Genomic DNA, 23,532 nt, shown 5'->3' with positions numbered 1-23,532 from the left:
ATCTTGCACGACCACTTAATTCTCTTGATCCTCAGTTTGCTGTTTGACTTCTCAGGAATAAAACATCCCATTTTGACCATTGTTGTGAGGTTCACATACACTAAGCTATGTATTTCGAAGTGCTTTGGAAACTGTAAAGCTCTGTCTGCATCAGAGGGTGATGTTATTATCAGCGACCTGGGCTTAGGGAAACTTGCCCTTCCTGTGCAATCCCTTTTCCCCATTCTGACCATGAAATTCACTTCTTCCCCAGCCTTCAAAGGCCCCATTTATCAGCCATGAGAGCAAAGAGCAAACTGCCTCCTTGGCCTCCTTTTAAGGGGTATCACTTACACTTCCCAGTTGGAATATTATCTTTCTTATCTCCAGACTGCAGAAATGCATGGCCCACCAGCTCTCTAAGTTGCGTGGAAAATTACTTAGATGGAGAACCCTAGTTACAGAGAAGGAAAGAGACTGTGAACGTTCAAAACACTGTTGAGGAAGGCAACATGATGTTTAGAGTTCAAAGACAGGAGCTCAGATCCTGACCTTCTCACTAGGATGAAGTGGGGATCTCTGGGCATCACAAGAATAATATGGCCAAAGGATAACTCTAGATTTCCCCCTTGAAAACCTGCTTCTGCCTGGATTTTCCCATCTCAGGAAATAACACCATAGTTTCTCACACCTAAAATCTGAATTATTCTTGAGTCTTTTCTTTCTCTCACCTTCCAGGTCTAACTGGTCACTAGGTCCTATTGACCTTACACAAGTTGCTTAACCTCCCTGAGTGTCAGTTGTCTCCTCTGAAAAATAAAGGATAATAACGTATCTCATCTCAGGCTGTTCAAGAATTAATTTAGACAACATCCTTCAAGTCCTTGACCATCTACCCTTCTGGATATACCAATGATCACTATTGAGTGTAAAGTGACACCTCTGAGATCCATGGCATAAACATTCATTGGGCTCAAACTGTAGCAGGCAGTATACAAAGGACACAGCAATGAAAAAGACAGGAGCATCCCTGCTCTCCTGGAGTTTATAATCCAGGGGTTCAAAGTGGATGGTGGAGGGAGAAATAGACAGAAGAAACAAGACAAATTTCAGGATGTGTTGTCTAACGAGAGACTTAAAACATGATAATTTGAGTAGAGTAGTTATGTGACTTCTTAAACCTGGTGGGCCTTAAAAGAGGGATGGCCTCTCTAAAGAGGTCACATTTAGGCTGAGATTTGAGTGACAAGAAGAAGCCAGTCATGTAACCAGGATGATGGGCTAAGATGCTCCAGACAGAGGAAACAGCCAGTGCAAAGCCCTCAGTGCAGAGCGAGCTTAGAAAGTTTAAAAAATATCAAGAAGGTTAGCACGGCTGGAATATGGAGAGCGCTAGAGAAGACTGTCAAAGAGGGTGGTAGAGGCAGATCACAGAAGCTTTCACGAACCATGGGAAGATTTTTGAGGGTTTTTTTTTCAGTGATAAGGGGGGCCGCCAGCAAAGAGTTCTAAGCAGAAGAGTGATTTAGTCTTATTTGCCTTTTTTTCTTTTCTTTTCTTTTCTTTTTCTCTTTTTGGCCATGCCACGCAGCATGCAGGATCTTAGTTCCCCGACCAGGGATCGAACCTGAGCCCCCTGAGCCCCCAGCCATGCAGTGGAAGGGCAGAGTCCTAAGCACTGGACCACCAGGGAATTCCCTTATTTGTCTTTTTAAAAGATCACTCTGAGTGCTTTGTGGGGAATGCATTGTAGGTTGACAAGAGTAGAAGGGGGACCAGTGAGGAAAATATTTGCAGTGGTTCAGGTAAGAGAAGATGGTGGTGGTTTACACTGGGGTAAAAAGGAGGAAATCAGTTAGAAGTGGAAAATTTTGGATGCGTTTTAATGGAAAGCCGAGAAGACTTTGTGGCCCATTAGACTTAGAAGGTGGAAGAAAGAAAAATATCAGAGATAACTCAGAGCTCTGGCATGAAAAACTGTAAAGCTATTTCATGGGCAAAATCCAGGGGAAAGCAGGTCTGCAAAGGAAAATCAAGAGTTCTGCTTTGACCATGTTATTGTTATGATGCCTGCAGCGTCCATGTGGAGATGTCAGGTTGACATTTAGACATATAAGTCTGAAAAAGTAAAAATTCAAGAATCATTGGAATCCCAGATTCCATTCAAGGATTCATTTCTTAAATGTATTACATATTTATACGTTTTAGACTTTTTGCTGCATCTTAGGAAAATACAGGTGAAAGGCATAGTTTCTGCCTTCAAGATACTCTCACCACCATGAGAAAAAGAGACAGGTAAACCAAAAAGGATACCGTACTATTTGGTAAGTACTAGGATGGTGGTGTTTATAGGGTGCTGACCTGTATGGCCTTCAACCACGCTCTAAGCTCCTCTGGTCCTCAGTTCTGCCACTCACAAATAGAGATAAAACCACCTGTTTTTCCAGCAGTACAATAGGCACATCTCAAAGGAAATAATGTCCATGGAAGTAAGTGGAAAACAAAAAGTCCAAATTATTATCCCACAGCAAAAAAAAAAAAAAGAGGAAAAAGCTGCCATGAAGAGCTTATTCACAAACTTACCAGCAAAACACAGGGCTAAATTCTGGCTGATAGGACTTAAATGAGTCTGTCTATCTAATCACTGCAGCAGGAAATGTAATTCTTCACAAAGCCAGTGTTGCTATGAGGGAATTTACATGAGACCTAAGATAGGATGGAAAAGTTCCTCTGCTGTTCCTGCAGCTGAGTGATAGGTCCTTAAAAACACTCACAAAGGACTTGGGGATGTTTGTTCCAGACCAGCTTACTTTTGACCCTGAGCAAAAGTTTATCCTTCAAGCTTTCTACCAATGACATCACCCTGTCCGATTGTGAGAACCGTGAGCCACAGAGTGGATATGTCCTGGGTTAGAACTTTGACACCGTCCCCTAATAACTATAGTGTGTGACCAAGTCCCTTAGCCTCAGAATTGTAACATGGTTGTGAAAATCATCTCCTAGGTAACTGTGAAGATTTAGCAAGACAATGAAAGCACGTAGCATGGTGCGTGGTGCCTGGGTGTCCTAACAGTGGAGAGAACAATGGCATATGAGTTTATTCACTCTTCACTCACTCAAGGAGGCCACAGATGGATTTTGCTCATCCAGATATTGCCAAGCAGAATGGAGGCTCTGTGTATGTTTGTGGAATAAACAAATGTCATGCAGAATAACTACATGAAGTACTTGCAGGACACAATAAGAGACCTCTGGCCAAAAATGCGTTCCCCTGTACAAGAGACCCTTTCCTACTGAGCCCAGTTGGTGCCCAGAAGTTGGAAAAGATCAATCTTATGATTCATAATTTCAATAACACCTTTGTTTGAGAAGACTGCCATTGGCGCTCAGTGGGAGAAAAAAGAACAGTTCCCCTCACTATATAATGACTTCCGTTTTCTTCCTCTCCTCTAACTAAAGGCAAGGCTTACTTTGACAAGGGAGATGGTAACACCTGCTTCTGCTCTGCCAGGTTAAAAAAAAATGTCATTTTAAGGTTCCTCTGAACATGATCAGCTCAGACAGCAGGGAAAACATTCATTGAAATAAATTCCCTTCACCTTGTAAAAGTTGAATTACACAAAAAGTAAAGGTCTGCTTAGGCTAACATTTCTCAAATTGTATTCATTGAGACATTGGATCCGTAGGATGTTAGTAGATCTTAGTGGGAAGAGAAGGCCCCATGGTACCTAGGTTTGGGAAAGACATAAAACTACTGTAAAAGTTGAAGAGCTCTTTCTACTGTCAAGTTGTTTCATCTTTAGAATGCAACTGTGCATTGTCAACCTCCAACAGAGAGGGAATCGTTCCCCAAATTGACTGGCTCTCTAGAGCATCGTACAGGACTTTGAGAAATGTTCCCTGGAGTCAGGTGAATGGACCAGATTAACTTTCCAAATCCCTTCTGGCTCAAATCAGCTGTTCATTTCCTGCCATATAAAATTCAATTGGAAGCTACAAATAAGCTGCGAATGTTTGTATACTCTGGGAAATGTTCTCTCAACAGACTCATGACTCCACTTATGTATTCATGTAGGGATTCCTTTATTCATCAAAATTACGTTAGAAATCTGCTACGGACCAGGCACTGTGACTAAGGCAGAGAGCTGCTCTCTTAGAAAGACGGTGCTCTTGAATCATAGAGATGAGAGAGAGAAGGGAAATCCAGGTAGAATAGGATTTTAGGATGAGAGAAAGCCTGTAGAGGCAGAAGGGTGCAAAAGAAGAGCCTCCAACAGATGGAGAGGTGAGAGTTGAATTTAATTATATACATATTTGTTGAGAGATTCTTGTTAGAGGCTCTTTGCTAGGTGTCAGGAGCACACCAGTAAACAAGGCACTAGGCTTGTCTTTGAAGAGTTAACATCTCTGTTAAGACAAAAAGGATCGGATTTTGCTTTAGAAAGACAATTTTGGCTACCATGTGGAAGGGGCAAGACCGTGACTGGGATGTAGGTAGTGTAATTCAGGCAAAAATTATAAAAGCCTGACCTACAGCAACGGCAGTGGAGATGGGGAGAAGTAGATACACTGAGAAAATACTAAGGATACAGAATGGACAGAATGAGATAAACGATTGGATTCGGAGATCAAATGAGAGATAAAAATCGATTAAGATTTTTAGAAAATTAGATTTCAGTAATTCAGTAGAAATTGGTGCCCATCCATGAGCAGAATGAACACATGGAGAGGTAACCAGTGCACGGTATGAGAGGGTGAACTCAAGGTGAAGGGGGATATTCAAGAGGAGATATTAGACAGGCAGAGGAAGAGTTGGAGATGCAAGTCGAAAGTTCAAAGAGGGAGCAGGCCAGAAAGAGAGACTTGGGAGTCATCAGCACAAAGATGGTAACTGAGGTCATGGAAGTAAAAGGTATGATCCAGGTAGAGTGTGTGGAGTGAAGATGGAAGAGCCTCCAGAAACGCAATCCTACTGACATGTAGATTTTACCCAGTAAGACCCATTTCAGACCTCTGACCTCCAGAACAGTAAGAGGACAATTTTGTGTTGTCTAAGGTACAGGTTTGTAGTAGTTTGTGACAACAGCAATAGGAAACTCATACAGGTAGTCACAGAGGTCCATAATCCAAGTTGGGACCAACATATGGTGAACCCCAAGCGTCCTCAACCTAGAAAAAGCCAGGTATGGGTCAGCATATGCCTCCTCTCCTAGGGGCTCCCAACTGTGTGGCTGGAGAAGGTGAGAATGGCCTCCCAGTTTTTGTGGCCTTATGCTAAGCACTGCAACATACACAGTAATTGAGAGGGCAGAGCTCACATACTGTATGATTGCACTTACATAGAGCTCAAAAACAGGCAAAACAAAATTTACAAGCAGCTCATGCAGCTCAATATCAAAAAACCAAACAATCCAATCCAAAAATGGGCAGAAGACCTAAGTAAACATTTCTCCAAAGAAGACATACAGATTGCCAACAAACACATGAAAGGATGCTCAACATCACTAATTATTAGAGAAACGCAAATCAAAACTACCATGAGGTATCACCTCACACCAGGCAGAATGGCTATCATCAAAAAATCTACAAACAATAAATGCTGGAGAGGGTGTGGAGAAAAGGGAGCCCTCTTGCACTGTTGGTGGGAATGTAAATTGATACAGCCACTATGGAGAACAGTATGGCAGTTCCCTAAAAACCTAAAAATAGAACCACCATACGACCCAGCAATCCCACTGCTGGGCATATACCCTGAGAAAACCATAATTCAAAAAGAGTCATGTACCAAAATGTTCATTGCAGCACTATTTACAATAGATAGGACATGGAAGCAACCTAAGTGTCCATTGACAGATGAATGGATAAAGAAGATGTGGCACATATATACAATGGAATATTACTCAGCCATAAAGAGAAACGAAACTGAGTTATTTGTAGTGAGATGGATGGACCTAGAGACTGTCATACAGAGTGAAGTAAGTCAGAAAGAGAAAAACAAATACCATATGCTAACACATATATATGGAATCTAAAGAAAAAAAAATGGTTCTGAAGACCCTAGGGGCAGGACAGGAATAAAGATGCAGACGTAAGGGAATGGACTTGAGGACATGGGGAGGGGGAGGGTAAGCTGGGACAAAGTGAGAGAGTGGCATAGACATATATATACTACCAAATGTAAAATAGATAGCTAGTGGGAAGCAGCCACATAGCACAGGGGGATCAACTTGGTGCTTTGTGACCACCTAGAGGGGTGGGATACGGAGGGTGGGAGGGAGATGCAAGAGGGAGGGGATATGGGGATATATGTATATGTATAGCTGATTCACTTTGTTATACAGCAGAAACTAACACACTGTTGTAAAGCAATTATACTCCAATAAAGATGTTAAAAAAAAAAACAGGCAAAAACGAATCCACAATGTCAGAAATTAGAGTGGAGGGTTATAATTGGGGTGGAGGAATAGTGCTTGGCAGTGAGCACGTGGGGGACTGCTGGGCGCTGGTTATGTTCTGTTTCTTGACCTGGGTTGTAGCTCTACTCATAATGTGATCACACAGGGATTAACAAACTTTTTTTTTTTTTTTAATCCAAGTATAGTTGATTTACAAGGTTGTGTTAATTTCTTCTGTGCTGCAAAGTGATTCAACTATACATATACATGCATTCTTTTTCATATTCTTTTCCAAAATGTTTTATCACATCTTTTGTAAAGGGCCAGATAGGAAATATTTCAGGCTTTGTGGACCATACATCTCTGTCTCAACTACTCAACTCTGCCATTGCAACACAAAAGCAGCCATCGACAGTTCATAAATGATGGGTATTGCTGCATTCCAACAAAACCTTGTTCACCTAAACACGTGGCAGTCTGGAACGGGCCCACGGCCATAGTTTGCCAACCCCTGCGATAATGTATTGAGCTGTATGTTTAAGATTTTGCACTTTTCGCATGTATTTCACTGTTCAATATTTTTTAAGTTTAAAATCTAATAATCAAACTATAAAGAGGGCAGGATTCTGGATTCAGATTACCTGGATTCGATTCCTGACGCTGCTACTCAATTGCTGTGTGACGTTGGGCTGCTTGACCTCTCTGTGCCTCCGTTTCTGCATCTATAACCTGGGGACAATAAAACCACTCACTTCATAGAATTATTGGGACATCGAAATGAGATAAAACATGTACAATGTTTAAAGCAGTACGTGGTTTATAGACAGCGTTTAATCAATATTTGTTATTATTCTTATTACTGATGTTCTCAGAAATCGTATAAATGCTGGCCTTGTTAGCCCTGGGTTACAGATGAGCGACCAAAGCAGCCATCCTCTTGCCACAATCTTTCAGTGACCCCCAAACTCTCTTCAGATTTTTTAAACTAATATATGAGGCTTTCTCAGGCCTCCAAGTCTTATTTCCACACCATGTTCTTATGCCCCTGAACTTTGGGCAATGCTGTTCTATCTGCCTGGAATAGCCTTCATCTTAGTTACTTGGTAATCCCTTATTGTGCTCTTCAAATCCTGTTTAAATGCCATCTCCTCTGTGAAGCTTCTGAGTCTTAGGTACCAGGGATTAGTAACCTCAGAACTTGAACGTATGCATCAGTTATCATTTTTCTCATTCTTATTTGTCTCTGTTTTTCAAGAGCCAATACATGTCTGCTGGATGGACTGCATACCCGTGTTCCCCTGCAACTGTGAGCACTTATGTACCCGTCAGTCCCCAGCCCCTAGCACAATGTCTGGCACATGACTCGTGTTCAATAAATACTGATCAGATGGATGAATAAATTGGTTGTTGGAGCCAGCCCCAAGGCCTGGGCATCCCACAGGCAAGTAGAGCCCAGATGATGAGAAGCAGGGTCTCAATCTCACTGAGCCCCATAGAGAATTTCAGCCGTCACACATTTCAGTTATCAAGGGATAATATTATAAAAGTTACAATTCTCTGGATGTTTCTATAATTATTGCTCACATTTTCCAGTCATAACAACAAATAAAATACATGCCCACAATTTCCCAGGGAGAGAGAAATACCAAATTGAGGCAATTATACTCCATATCTACCATCCACAATTGTCTACAACTCCTGTAGAATCCAAGAACATTACATGAATGCTGGAAGGGGCCTCAGAGAACAACTAGTCCAGCCCCATCATTTTACAGATACGGGAAAAAATAACTTGTAAAGTTTTCTTTTTTCCACATCATTTTGCTATGGTGTTCCCTACCGCCCCCCAGACTTGACAAGACATGAAACTATTTACAAATATTTTATTTCACTTCTAAGAAAAAAAGAACCTGGGATAAAATTTCACCATTTGTCAGTAATGACAGTTCATGATATGGAAATCATTTTACACAGAAATGTCTATCAGAGTCATGATAGCACAATGCCCACATTTGAAGGAGAACACGGTGTTGTAGGAATAAAATAATAAATTGCTTTGTTATATCACAGATAATTGGCAGAGGGGGAAAAATGTGTTATCAAGAGTATTCATCACTCTTAGGGGACTTTCCAGAGGCATCTAGAGCTGCCTCCTGTTCTGACCAACTCCTACAACTCTGGAAACTGGTTTCCCATATTCTGAGTCACTCACCGCTGCTGGGAAGAAGAAATGAAAAGCCAGATGAGGACTGCCAGACCCAGTCTTAGAATCCGCTCTGGAAAACAAGAGGCAAAACCTGATTAGAAATAAGGTTCTTCGTTGTCTGGTCTCATCTTGCTTCTCTCATGCCATCTCCCTCTAGTGCCCTGTGCAAACCCTGTATCCTAATGAAACCAAATGTCTCCTTTAACCTGATTTGATGGCCCTCACATGTTTCACGTTGACTGGATCTCCTTTACTCGACCATTGGTCTGGTCTAGTCACAGTTCTGAAGAACTCGGTTCAGAGTTACTTCTCCCACACGTTCCTGCAAACAGTTGCTGCTCTACAGCCCCCAGAGAGTGCCTACCTTAGAGATCTCACACGTGTCCTGTGTATCCACCATTACTTATCTATCCCCCCAGTAGACCAGAAGCTACTGAAGACAGGCTGCGACCTCCACCTCGGTATCTAGCACAGTGTCAGGGAACACAAATTTGCCCATTGAATGGATGAAGAAGTAAAGCTTTGGGGAGAAACCACATTCAAACAGGTTAGGAGTGGGAGATGACATTGCAAAGTTTGCCCAATGATTTTTGACAACACAGTCAGCTAGCCTTCGTTATAAATGGATTTCACAAAGCTTTGGTTTTTAACATCTTTATTGGAGCATAATTGCTTTACAATGTTGTGTTAGTTTCTGCTGTATAATCAGAGACTTTCATATGCATATATGCTTAGTAAATATCCAACGGTGTGATATTTCCTAAGTACTTAGTAAAAATGTACTTCCCAACATACTCGTCCATGGAACACTGTGTGTGTGTGTGTGTGTGTGTGTGTGTGTGTGTGTGTGTGTGTGTGTAGTGCTTCTGTTAACATCTCCCAGAAATGATGCTCAGAAGTCAAATCTTTAGGGCATCCCCAACTGGACCATTTCCTTAAGGGTGAAACCATTATCAGAAAGTGTGTTGTCTATCAGTGTCTTTGTTATAAATCCCATGTGCAAGGCTATAACCACTATAGCCAGTTGAGTTGAGTTAAACTCAAGAGTACTTCAAGTCAACTTTGGGGCTGAAACTCTCACAAAGAAGTTTTTCCTCTGAAGTTCTGAAAAATCCACCTGGACTTTTGACCCAGCAACACCTTGCACATTTTCCATGGAAAAACAAAAGAAATAGTTGTACAAAGTTTCCTAGCTTCTTCTCTTCTCATCTTTAGATAAGAAAAGGGCACCAGAAATAACTTCTCACCGTTACATTAACATAATATATTTCTGGGGTCTCTATATGCAGTGTGGTGAAAATAAGAAACCAAAAACCACCTTTTGAAGCCCTGCTAATTTCCCCACAAATGATATTTTTGTGGGCATAAACTTCTTGCCAATTATTTATGCATGTTTTGAATCCCCCAGGTATTTTATACATGAATAAGATAGAAAGGCAATATGATTCCAAAATCCATTCAAAAACCATTTACTGACCAATGACTCTATGAGTGCTGAAGGTACAAATGTCCAGTTCTAGGAGATGAGAAAATATGATCTACTATCAAGAAGGTTGCTGTACCTTTACAAAGATTAATCATAATTTTCAAAAAATAGCTATGACAGGAATGTTATCTGGTTTACCAGGACACTCTTAGCATAAAAGCACATGGTAGATGCCCAATACATATTGAGGAAATAAGTACATAAATGAATGAATATATAGACAGCATTGGAACAAATGTCTTGACACATCAAGATCGGCCTACACAAGGCCTGGGATTTGAAAGGGACCTTGCAAATGAGCGCCCTCAAATGGACATATTCTAGATGTATGGGGAAGATGGGTGGGAATGTTCCTAAGTAAGTAGGGTAGCAGGAGAAAAGGGGTGTTCCAAGGGCAATGACTAGATCTGTTTGACCTGAATGGGGCGTTTGGGTTGGGACACAGCACTCACACTGGAAAGTTACATGGGGTTACATCTTAGAAAGACTCTAAACACCACATTATGGATCTAGAATTTTATCCTAAAGGTGAAAGGAAACCACAGAGAGAAGCTTTGACCTGAAGAGTGATATAGATAAAGGCTATTTTTAGGAAGGAAGATGTCTCATCATGAATCACAAAGGGGGAAACATTCATTGGTTAGGTATTGAATGAAAAGACCCTTTTCAAATCAGAAGTCCTAGGGAACAGAGGTACAAACCACTGCTTCAGCATTCCCTTCATGCAAGGAATTGAGGAGACAATGCCAGAGAGCCCCAACTATGACATCAGACAGAGCAAATGTCCGCTGCTGGACAGCCTTGAGATTCGGGGCAAGTTACTTAACCTTGCCAAACCTCAATTTCCTCCATTGCAAAACAGGGATAAGAATAGTATTGACTTCATAAGGTTGATGGTAAGGATTAAATTAGATGATGAACGTCAACTGTTGACAAAGTACCTGACCTAAGGAGATGGTCAAAACGTAGTATCCATTAACATTAGACTTGAGATTGCGATTAACATTTCATCCCCTCAACAGGTCCTTGCTAAGAACATCATAAACCAATGAGCAAGCTTTACAGATGTTAATTCTTCAGTCTTCTTGTGAGATTTGTGGAACACGTTTTGAAGGGCTGCTGTAAATCGGTTAATATTTTTGTTCCTATCATTAACATTTTTGTCACATTTGAGTACCCATTATTGTGTAGTACAGTGATGTAATTTTTTGTGACATCACAGGCCTGTTTGTGGCCAGGCTGCTTCTTGCTATCCTAACTCCATTTCCATTTTCTGGTGACAACGTTAGAAAACAGCAATGTCAACTCATTCTCCATGTCCACCTGTAGGAGTTGTCTAAGGTCACACAGCTACCAGCCAACGAGGGAGCAGGAACCTGGAATGCAGGTTTGTCTTATTTTCAGGATGGTCCACTCACACCCATGAAATGGCTTTTTCCATCCCCACTAAAGTGTGCCAACTAAGCAGTGATACTAAGGTAAGAGCAAGTACTGAAGCATCCACTTGAAGAGATACAGGATGCAAAGATGTTTACTGGCATGTGACAAATCTATAGCAGTCACTTTCCAAATGAGTCAGATACACATTCTAATGGCTTCATTCAATTTTTGCATTAAATATAGGAAATCTTATACAGCAACCCACATGCAAATATTTGAAGTGGTGTTTTTACCTCACAACATTTTCCCTGCACTTTCTAATCAACCAACCAGAATCAATGTGGAAAGAGTATAGAAAACTTTTATATTTTGCTATCAGAAATTTCCCAGCTGTCTACCACATCATCAGAGGGTCTCCTCCTGACATTGGTACTCCCCCGGCGGATACACAAGGCTCTGCTTTTACAGGACAGCTCCATGTTGCAGGGCATATGCTTAAATATAGATCACAGGCTCATACCTCTTAATCCCTATTAGCAGAAGTCATCAAGCACCAACCAAAAATAGCCCTCAATGAGTTGGTCTTGGTTTGGGGTCAGAAGGTATGTCTGGTCAGAAGGTATGACTTTGAAACTTCCCATAAAATTTAGGAATTATTATGCCATTTTATGAATGCTCCAGTAGCCTGTCCTTAGCACTAGGTACTACAGCTAGCTCAAAGTGTATCCTGTACTCCAAAACTCAGCTTAAAATCCTCTTGGTAAGAGCTTCCAAAACTGGCCTCTACGTTCTCAAATCGCTCTGCAAATGCCCTTCTTATTCCATTATTTTTCATAATGCAGTGTGTATTGATATGTTACCATATCACTTTCACAAAAAGCTGTGGTCCCCTTAGAGGTAGGAATTGTCAAATTATGTTTTCTGGAGGATGAGAGGCATCCAGCTTTGGGGAAGTTCCCACTCCTTGGATGCTGGAGCAGACCAGGTGGTTACCCACAGCAGACTCTATACATAGGCTAAGCGGGTAAATGCAAATCAGAACCGAGGAGGGTCACCACAGCAAGACCAAGGCAAGAGGGGCACGATCAGTGTTAGTTCCAAAGAAAGAGTATAAATCCAGAGGCAAAAGATGAGGATAGATGTCCTTGACCGGGGTGATGAAGAACTGGCAAGAAAGTGGATGATGTGGAATGTGGTAAAAAGGTTTAGGACAGAGGGAAAGTGGAGTATCAGAATGGGAGGGGGTCATTTCCAGGGATCTTCAGCTCTCTGGTGATGGCTTAGAGATAAAGGAGAAAGTTGGCCAATGTAAAGGAGAAGGGTTAGACTAGAGATTGTTCCTTTCTGCATCTCCTGTATCTGGCACACTCCTGGAACAAATCACATATTTGATAAGTGTTTACTGAATAAATGGATCAATCAATCATTCAAAGAGTCTTCTAAGGGTTGACCTACATATTCCAACAATAATCTCTGCCTCACTTATACAATAATTTGACCATCTTCCTAATAGCCGTTCTCATGCCTTGCTTTTATGTGTCTGTGGGTCTCCCCCAATTAGATGACCATCCCAAAAAAGCAGCCAGGAGTCTTAGTAGAAAGAAGAATGCCAAACCTTGCACAGAGTAAGTGTTCTATAAAAGTCTGTGGAGTTGCACTGAACAATCATGAATTTAAATGAATTGCTTTTCAGGACAAATTAGTTTAGTGGTCCAAAAGAAGAGTTTATTTTAGATCAAGGGTAAAAATAGAAACAGGAAAAAAAAGAATAAGCACATAAAATGATTTTAACATCACTAGTCATTAGAGAAATAGAAATCAAAACCACAGTGAGATATCACTTCACATCCACTAGCATGGATATTATAAAAAACAAAAACGAGGGCAAAAAAGCCCAGAAAATAATAAATATTGGAGAGGATGTAAAGAAATTAGAATGTTGTGCATTGCTGATAGAAATGTAAAATGGTGCAGCTGCTGTGGAAAATGGTATGGTGATTCCTCAAAAAATTAAAAATAAAATTACCATAGAATCCAGCAATTCCATCCTGGGTATACACCCAAAAGAAGTAAAAACAAGGACTTGAACAGATATTTGTGCACCCACATTCAACAGCATTATTTATGATAACCAAAAGGTGGAAGCAAGCCAAGTGTCCTTCAACAGATAAATGGATAAATAAAATGTGGCATACACATACCATGGCGTATTATGCAGCCTTAAAAAGGAAGGAAATTCTAACACATGCTACAACAGGGATGAACACTATGAACATTATGGTAAATGAAACAAGTCAGTCGCTAAATGACAGATACTATATGAATCCATTTATCTGGGGTACCTGGAGTATTCATAGAAACAGAAAGCAGAATCATCATCGGGGCTGGGGGTAGAGAGGAATAGGGAGTTATTGTTCAGTGGTACAGAGTTTCAGCTTAGGAAGATGAAAAAAAAGTTCTGGAGATGGTTGTACAACCATGTAAATATATTTAATGCCATTGAACTGTACACTTAAAAATCATTAAAATGGTAAGTTATATGTTACGTATCTTTTGCCACAATTAAAAAATATATATCTTATTAGCAGAATTTTAAAAAATTGGGTAAATCACTCTAACTTATTAGAGGTTTACCATTTTATATAGCTCCCTTTTCTCTCAGTTTTAGAAGAAAATAACTAATGACCACCGAAATGCATACAATCACATACAGACCAGCACCTCAACCACAACCGTATTCACAGACACAGACACTCACACACATATACATTATCTTATAGTAAGGTTTTTTATAAGCCAGATTGCCGATTCTAATAATAGAAGCCAGGATATCTTACCTCTTGGTTAATTATCTTCCAAATGAGCAGACAGGCTTGATTCACTCTTCATTGCAAAGGACTCCTTCTCACAGGATCTCCCACATCCTTTGTGTATCAAAACTCAAAAAGCAGAAATAAGCCTAAGAGTAAGGTAGAAAAGGACAGAGAGCATTAAGTCTCTTCCTAGTCTTGCAGAGAAAACAGGTGTTTCTCTTCCCCTCCTACAAGAGATTCCTCTACAGTAAAACTCACTCAGAGGCAGAAAGAAGCTAGAGAAAAGTCGTATAGGCCACCTGACCACCCAAGATGTCGATGGATGTCATACGTATGACCACATTACTAAGGCAATGAGACATCTGGCTCTGGTGCCAACCAATCCTGGATACTGGATTCAGATCTATCCAAGAACTCAGAGAAGGTCTGTGCTTCTGATCATGGGTTTAATGAACAAATAAACCAGTGCACAGAAATGGAGGGTGGAAAGAAGGGTCTCTCAATCCCTGCTCACTTCAGAGATTTTCCTCTCCTCCTGCCCAACATTGTCACCCATCCTGAGAAATCCAATTCAAGTTCCACCTTGTTTGTAAACCCTTCTCCCAATTAATCAAATTCTCAGGGATTTCTTCCCTCTCAATTCCTAAATAATGGATCTGAGATGCCCTTGAGAATGAGACTTTAGGTAATGGAGTCTCTTCAGAGCTTTTATTGAGTTCCTGCTCTGGTGTTTGACCCTCAGTTAGGCTGTGATTCCCTAATTAAAGCTCACTGCCCTGACTTTTCTTTCACTTCCACTTGACATCAACTACATCATAACATATTCTTGGGAATTGGTTAAGTGATTGAAATACTTCAACAACAGCTTTTTTGGGTAGAAATACAGCCTTTGCAATACCATCCACTTTTAGCAGATCTTGGTACATAGCAAATGCTCGATAAATGTCTGTGAACTGACCATCTTGGGACAGCAAGGAGTACTTCCTCTGAAAATCATTTTTTGTGTCCATTAAGCAATTAGAAGGCAAAAGAAGGATGCCTTGAGCTAGCGCTCTGAGTGGAGGAGAAGACAGATGGACTCCTCCAAGGATCAGAACTGTAGGGGAATTTGTGCAATTAACTAGCATAATCTCCTTTTCCAGAGAGGGAATCTAAGTCCAGAGAAGGAGAATGGTTTGTTCAAGGTCACGGTGTGAGTTAGGGGCAGCTCTAAGACTGGAGCCGAAGTCTCAGCCATGGGGTAGGCGCAGAATCTTGTCGAAGGGTTTGTAACAGTCCTTTGGAAAACTACTTTCTTTGATCTCAGAGAGAAGTTCTCACTGAGCTATTGCACTGGAGGCATTGTAGATTAACAGGGATGCTTAGAATCTCCCCGCCTTTTACAAAGTTCTCCTCCAAAACCATTGTAATTCCAGGAGAAAAAAATAAATAATGACGTTCTAAAGTCACAGAAAGTAGAAAGTTGTGGGAAGGAATTTAGAGCGAGGATGGTGATCCCTGCAAACTTAGATATTTGCTGCATTTTATTATACTTTAAGATAAATAAACCATCAACCCAGGAATTTTCAGAGAGGTAGAGGTCAACCACCCTCCTCTACTATGGTGTGGTTTATTTCTCTCCTTTGTAAATTATTAAACATATATGTCTCATTCAAGTAACTTTTATTCAGCACCTACAAGGTGCCAGGTGCTGTGTTAGGTCAGAGAATCCAGAGATGAATTAGGCAAGGTCTCAGTCCTTGAGGAGTGCCAGAGACAGGCAAATAAACAAATAATTGAAAAACTGTACGAGGCACCATGACGGGTGTATTTAAGGTGCTTCAAACATATCCAGGCATAGAAGAGACACTCAATAAACAATTGTTGAATGAATGAATGAACTAATGAAATAACTAATTAATTAATTAGAATTTGCCCGAGGAATTTAGGGAAGCTATTTGCATTTATTTAGGGAAGATTTGCATTTCAATTGGGTCTCCAAATAAATTTTTTTTTAATTTTTTTAGAAATTAAAAAAAATAAACTGGGTCTCCATTCATTCATTCATTCAAGTGCTCATTCTTTTATCCATGTATTGAGCACCATGATGGATTACTAGACGCTGCAAAAATCTGAAATGAATAAAGCAAGGCTCTTGCTCTCAATAATTACAGAACAATATAACAACAAACATTTCATTAAACATGTTTTATTCTGATCTCTGCATGTTCCATTAGAATGTAAGTTCCATGAAGGCAGGGTCATTCTCTGGCTTTCTCTCTGCCACGTTTGAAACCCTTACAACAGTGCCTGGCACCAGGTCAGTACTCCACAACTAGTGCCAGAGTAAATGAATGAGTGATTGAATGAACAGATGGGTAATACATTGACGATATTGTGCGAGCGTGGAGGAGTGGCATCTCATTAGCAACATTTCCAGAGCAGACGGAGGAAGAATTCAAGGACGAAGCAGAGAAGGATCTGGTAGGAGGAAAACCAGAAGGGTGCGCTGTCATAAAAGCCAACAGAGGACAGAACTTGCAAAAGGAAAAATGATTGACTTGCCTTCATCCAAGAATCCTTTTTTTTTTTTTTTTTTTTTTTGCGGTACGCGGGCCTCTCACTGTTGTGGCCTCTCCCGTTGTGGAGCACAGGCTCCGGACGCGCAAGCTCAGCGGCCATGGCTCACGGGCCCAGCCGCTCCGCGGCATGTGGGATCCTCCCGGACCGGGGCACGAACCCGCGTCCCCTGCATCGGCAGGCGGACTCTCAACCACTGCGCCACCAGGGAAGCCCAAGAATCATTTCTGATCAACCACTTTGGGCCCCAGGGTGGGGACTAGGATGAGACAAGCTAGGAGCCTTGGGTGCCAACTTTAAAGGGACACTCACTCTCAGAATCCTTCAAGTTCAGTGTCAGCACCTGAAAGCCACACTCCCTTAATTGTGTGTCCTCAGTGCCTCACTTGCCTCACCCTACTCCCAGCTCTGTTGGGCCCAGCACTGTGCCAGGGGGATAATAGTCATTAAGACACAATCCTTGCTTTCAAGAAACTCAAGCTCTAATGGGCAGACAGACCTAAGGCCATCGATAGTAATGCAGAAGATGAGTTTGGGCAGGAAGAAGCAGAAGAAGCAGGGGAATCAGACAGGGAGCACCTCAGGCAGACCATGGGCTCAGAAAACACAATGGTGCTTGAGCTGAGACGAAGAGACAATCAAAAACTCACAGCGAGAGAGGAAGGAATAGCTTTCCGGGCAAGGGAACAGCATCTACAAAAACTAGGGGGCTTGAAAGTACATAAAGTGACTTGAAATGGTGACATGGGGTAGCGGGAAGCGAAAAACCATTGGTAGTAAGTGAGGTTAGGGATGTAAACTCCCATTATTCATTCTTTCAGGCTGGAACTCCATCTTTATTTTTACAGTTATATTAGTATCTGGGGCAGTTTTCCTTGGAAACGAGGTGCTGCCTAAGGTAATTGGGAGGCCCATCAATCTGTTCGTCCTGCCTGGTCCTGGCCTCCGAGAGAACAGGGGGGAGGCCCCATCTGAGTCTTTGCTGCTCAGTCAGATGTATTTTTAGCCCCAGCAGAAAATAACGGCAGTGTGCATTTAATAAAAATATCAAGCCCTGGGAATGATCTAGTGCCAGTGTTGGAGCAACCAGGGACAGAATATGTTTCCAATTGAATTACTACTGTGGTCATAGTTATAAAAAGAGAGAGGGAGGAGGAAAATGTTAGGCTGGGCAGTTTCTCGGGAGCATTTAATCTTGGTTCACTCTAATTTTAATGTTCAAAGACACATGCACCAACTCTGCCCTTAGGAGTTATTTCAGGGGGACTGGCCAATGCCCACAACTTGCAGTCGACACTGGGTAGCCCTACTCCCTGAAGCTTTCTTTTTTCTCTTCCTTTCTTTCCTCCCTCCCTCCCTCCCTCCTCCCAGTTTCGGCCTCCACTAGTTCTTCTGCTCACAAGCTGATGAGACACAGCGTGAACAATTACCACGAGGGTAAATTTAGACTGACGAAACCTAGGGATTTGAGCTCAGAAGCTGGGCTCAGGGAGGAGTGGAGCCAGTGCAGCATCAAGAAAGAGCCTAAGGGCTTCCCTGGTGGCGCAGTGGTTGAGAGTCCGCCTGCCGATGCAGGGGATGCGGGTTTGTGCCCCGGTCCGGGAGGATCCCACATGCCATGGAACAGCTGGGCCCGTGAGCCATGGCCGCTGAGCCTGCGCGTCCAGAGCCTGTGCTCCGCAACGGGAGAGGCCACAACGGTGAGAGGCCCGCGTACCGCAAAAAAAAAAAAAAAGAAAGAGCCTAAGAGGTACAAACTACCGGTTGTCAAATAAATAAGTCACAGGGATGTAATAATGTGCAGCACAGGGAATATGGTCAATAATATTATAATAACTTGGTATGGTGTGTAATCTATAAAGGTATGGAATCACTGTGTTGTACACCTGAAACTAATATACTATTGTAAGAGAACCATACTTCAATTTAAAATAATAATAATTTTTAAAAAGAGGCAGAGCCGATGGGAGTCGTGAGCACAGTATTGTGCTCCCCCATGGCTTCCAGGAAAAAAAAGTCTCCATTTTCTAGGTCGTTATAAACTACTCCTTCCAATCTGATCACAATTTACCTCCACAGCACGGTCTCCGTCTCTTGGTCCCCTCACACCCTTCATCACATTCGTGAGCGAAAAAAATCATCATGATTAGCTGCTTCTTATTAAGGGTCTCCTTTGTGCCTGGCTCCGGTTGAGCAATTACAGAAGTGATGTCACCTCATTCTGAAACTGACATTAAGAAGCAGAAACCATTAGCTGTGTGTTACTGGTGAGGAGGCTGCAGCTTGGACAGGGTAAGTCACTAGCTAATAACTGGCAGAACCTGGATTTTGGATGATTCTAGCGCCCGTCCACCCTCTGCCCATTGTCTGACCCCAATCTCCAATCTGAGCTAGTACTTTAGAATGTGCACCTACACACCCCTCATATCTCACTATGCTGCCGCTTTCCTTGAAATGCCTTCCCACCCATTTTCCTAGAATTCTCCCCTAAATATCTTATTTTCTGTCCATATCTGTTGTAGCATGTATTACTCTTAGTATTGGTAATAATCACTAGTATATATTCAATTTATATTGTATGCTGGGCATTGTTCTAAGTGCTTTGCATGTATTTTCTGATTTAATTATCACAACATACTTGTATCATAACAGTATGATACCCATTCTACAGAATGGAAACTGATGCATAGAGAAATTAACTAGCTTGCAGAGTTGGTAAGTAGTAAAACTAGAAAAATAGTTATCATGAATTGAGTTATTACTATGTAACAGGCACTAGACTTAGCACTAAACAGGTATCTCTGCATGTGATCCTCACAGCAGTTGTACAATTAATAAAACCCCATTTTACAGATGAAAAGACTGAGGCTCAGAGAAAGTTTTAAGCAACTTAATCAAGGTCACAGAGCCAGGATGGAAACTCGGCTATGAGAGCACGGCAAGCCCTTTGCTCTTACACACAGCACTTTGACTTGCTCCTGTCACTGTCTTCTCAATGAATCATCACTCCTCTTCACACAGGACCCTGGTACACACTGGGCACACAGTAAATGTTGGATGAGAGGATGAATAAATACAGGGCATCAGCAACCCATTTCAAATATATTTGTTTAAATGCACTGGGAGGAAAAAGAGCAGAGTAGACATGCTTGTGAAGGACAGTCTTAGGACAGAGGACACTCCCAGTGTGTGCAATTCCTGCCAGCTGGTCTGGACTGTCATGTCAAATCAGACTCACATGAAGGAAGGCCCTTCCCTCGGACAGATTGGTCGCTGCATGAAGAGAGGCCCAGCCCTGCCCCTCTAACCCCTCTTCACTCTCTGTCTCCTGCCCTCTCTAAGCTGGCCCTCCCTCACAAGGCCTTGACCCCAAGTCTAGGTTGTCTGCTGGCCACCTGACGATAAAGACTGGACCACTGTTTGTTCCTCGCAGCACCCCCTGGAATCCAGCTGTCCTTACTGGCATCCTTCACTGCACCCCCTTCCCTGCTGCTTTGTATCATGCCCAGGGTCAGGAAGCCATAAAGGCTTTCTGGAATAAAACATTAAAGGGCTTAAGATGAAATTTCACTAGGGACTCTTGAAAGCAGAGGGTAGAGTCCCCAGATAAGCCACTGCTTCTTCTTCACACCTGTTAGTACTTACCTTTCAACTCGACTTGTACAGAAGAGCCTCAGAGCCCAAGAGAGCTGGATTCCAAACCTGCCTCTGTCTCTGCTTAGTCATTAGATACTGAGCAAGTCATTAATCTCTCTAAGCTTCCATTTCCCCGTCAGTAAACTGGATATAACATCCCAAAATTACAGCCTGGTTGAACGATCAGAAGATACCATGGGGAAGAGGCAGGAGAACGCACAGTTTATGAGGATGCTCTTTGCAGTAGCTGTAGAATCTCAGATCCGCCTCAGGTGACCAGATATCCCAACTGGTCCAAGACTGAGAGATTGTGAGGGTGTGGAATTTTCAGGGTGAAATCTGGGGAATTCCCAGACAAACCAGCAGACGTTGGTTATTCTAGTCACCTACCACACAGGAAACTGGGAATAATAAGTGCTCCTTCCTTACAGGGTGGCCACAGGACTCTATGAAAATGTATGTAAAGTGCATGTTTGATTTCCTTCTGTTCAGCATAGTTCTCTGGGTCTGCCCATTGATCACTGTTATTTTCTAAACCACGGCAGATGATGACTAAAGAAAAATCATGCTGCCCTTGATAATCCTTGAAAGAAGGTCTCCCTCCTGGGACTAGTGGCTGCGTAGGTGACTACTTTGTCCTGAGGATGCTGAGTGGTCCCCAGGAGTCCACTGGAACAGATTTCTGTGATGCTAAATTTAAGCCAACTTCACTCACCTGCTTCATGCCAATCTGGTGCCTTGCAGCTGTTGGCTGGGAGAGGGCCAAAACAGGATACTCATTTAATGAAATGACTCGAGCCTTGAGCTGAGAGAATAGAGCAAGTAAACAGGTCAACTTTTCAAGTTGTTCCCAAGAAGGACGCATGATGGCACGGCATCACTTATGGGTAGAGTTCATGTCAAGTCTGCTGACAGTGCATGGTCAACTGGACCAGCGGCTGGCACAGAGAAAACACTCAATAAATACATTTTAAAATACGTGACTTTGAAATTACTTTGACAACCTCATTTGAAATATTAAGCATTAATCATATTCTTATTTCAAATGTATATGCCTACTGATACCTCTTGTTAACATATTCTTCCTCCGAAATGGAAGAGCACAAGCTAGAAAATTTTACTTTAAAATCATGAAACCTGTTTTCAAATCCCCTGAATGGAATGGAAGCATTCCTCACCTCCACTAACCACCTGTCTTGTATTCACTTTGTGACCCTGTGTAAGTCACTTACCCTTCTGACCCTCTGTTTCCTTATCTGTAAAGTGGCAACAATAATCTTTGCCTATCTATCTCACTGGGCTGTTGTAGGACTAAAAAATCGTTCAGTGCGATAATGTTAAATACATGTCAATTGTACTGGGTATGCGTGTTGGAGCTTTCTATCATTAATCTTGTTCACTGAATAAAATGGACATGAACTTGTAAAAAAAAGTCTCGTTCACTGTTCATACCAGTAGCTTCATCAATCGTTCAACTCTTTGACCTTTACTTCTCGTCTCTGTATGTACCTAAAATAAGTCAGAAAAACCATAGTCCAAGGATAGAGCATGGGATTTCTAAATCAACAGAGCTGGGTTCAAATCCAAGGTCCATCACTGATTGGCTACTTCCCTCAGTAGTCTTAGACTCCTCGTCTGTAAAATGGAGATTGCAATATCTATCTTACAGAGTTGTGATAAGAATCAAATTAAGTTCTGTGTAAGCCATCCCACTAAAGACAGGTTCACAGCAGAACCAGAATTCAAAACAAGACCCTTGCTGCCCAAACCAGTGATGTGAACTTGAGCAGGGTAACTACTCCAGAGCTAATAACATTTCAGGGGCCACATTGCCATTTCCTAAGCAAGTTAGCTAATGCGGCTCTTATGCGGTAGAGCCTTGGTTTTGACCTGGTATTGGATGCATATGTTAACTATCTCTGACATGCTTGGTTTGTGACAAAGCACTAGAATAGATAAAAAGACGGAGAAAGCACAATGGGTGCTGCCACTGAAAATCTTACAATCTACTTGGGAAAGTAAGTACATAGAGACACATCACCGGGGAATAATCCCAAAGAGCTCTGAACAATAGAATGTTAAGGTCTAGAATATCCTCTGAGGTCAACTTACCAGGTAGAAAAATGGAGATGAACACCTTGCTTTGGTGACTGGGTCCATACTACAGCCAACATAAGCATGTATGATGAATTGAAAATAAGAATAATAAACATCAGAATAAATAGTAACTACAGTGGCAATAGTTAATATCTATGGCATGCCTGCCAAGTGCTAGGCATTGTTTTTAATCATTTTATCAGTCATATTTTCTTTAATCCTCTCAGCAATCTTCATGGGTTCTACTTTAAGTACACAAACATTGAATCTCAGAACATTATCCTGAGTGAAAGAACCTTATATCAAAGAAAACATACAGTATGATTCAATTTATATGAAGCTCTAGAATAGGAAAAACTAATCTATGTGGTTGCTTCTGGTGGGGCATGGGGGTGAGAACACGGATTGACAGATCTGAGAGAACTTTTTGGGGTCCCAGTAATGTTCTATATCTCATAAGGGGTTTGCATTACATAGTCATATACATTTATCAAAATCATTAATTGTAGACCTGAGATTTGTACCTTTTATTGCATTTTTTAAAATGTAAACAGTATTGAACTTTAGACAATAATAAAAATGCTGAAGTATTCAGGGGAAAGTGTTCTGATGTCTGCAACTTACCTTTAATTTTATTTGAAAAAATAAGATATACTGATTGGTGAATAGACTGATGACTAGATCAATGGATAAATATGTAATAATGCAAGTAAGTAATATGACTGTGGTAGAATCGTAGTGATTGGTGTATGAGTGCTTTCAACATTTCTGTCCATGTGACCACGTTCATAATAAAATTTAGAGGAAAGAATGTAAATCCACAGATGCAAAGATAAATTCTCATCTTAGTTCTCTCAAGGAAACAGAGAGGTTTAAATTGGGTCACAAATGGCTGAAAGGTGTGACTTCATACACCTGGATTGGCAAGGGGATGCAGCAGGAACATTTGCCCTGAGAAAACCAGACCCCTCTCCAACAGAG

Source organism: Leucopleurus acutus (assembly GCF_964270905.1).
Source record: "Leucopleurus acutus genome assembly, chromosome: 17".
In the NCBI taxonomy this organism is placed as follows: domain Eukaryota; kingdom Metazoa; phylum Chordata; class Mammalia; order Artiodactyla; family Delphinidae; genus Leucopleurus; species Leucopleurus acutus.
The sequence above is the reverse complement of the archived record's forward strand: the minus strand, read 5'-3'. Positions refer to the sequence as shown.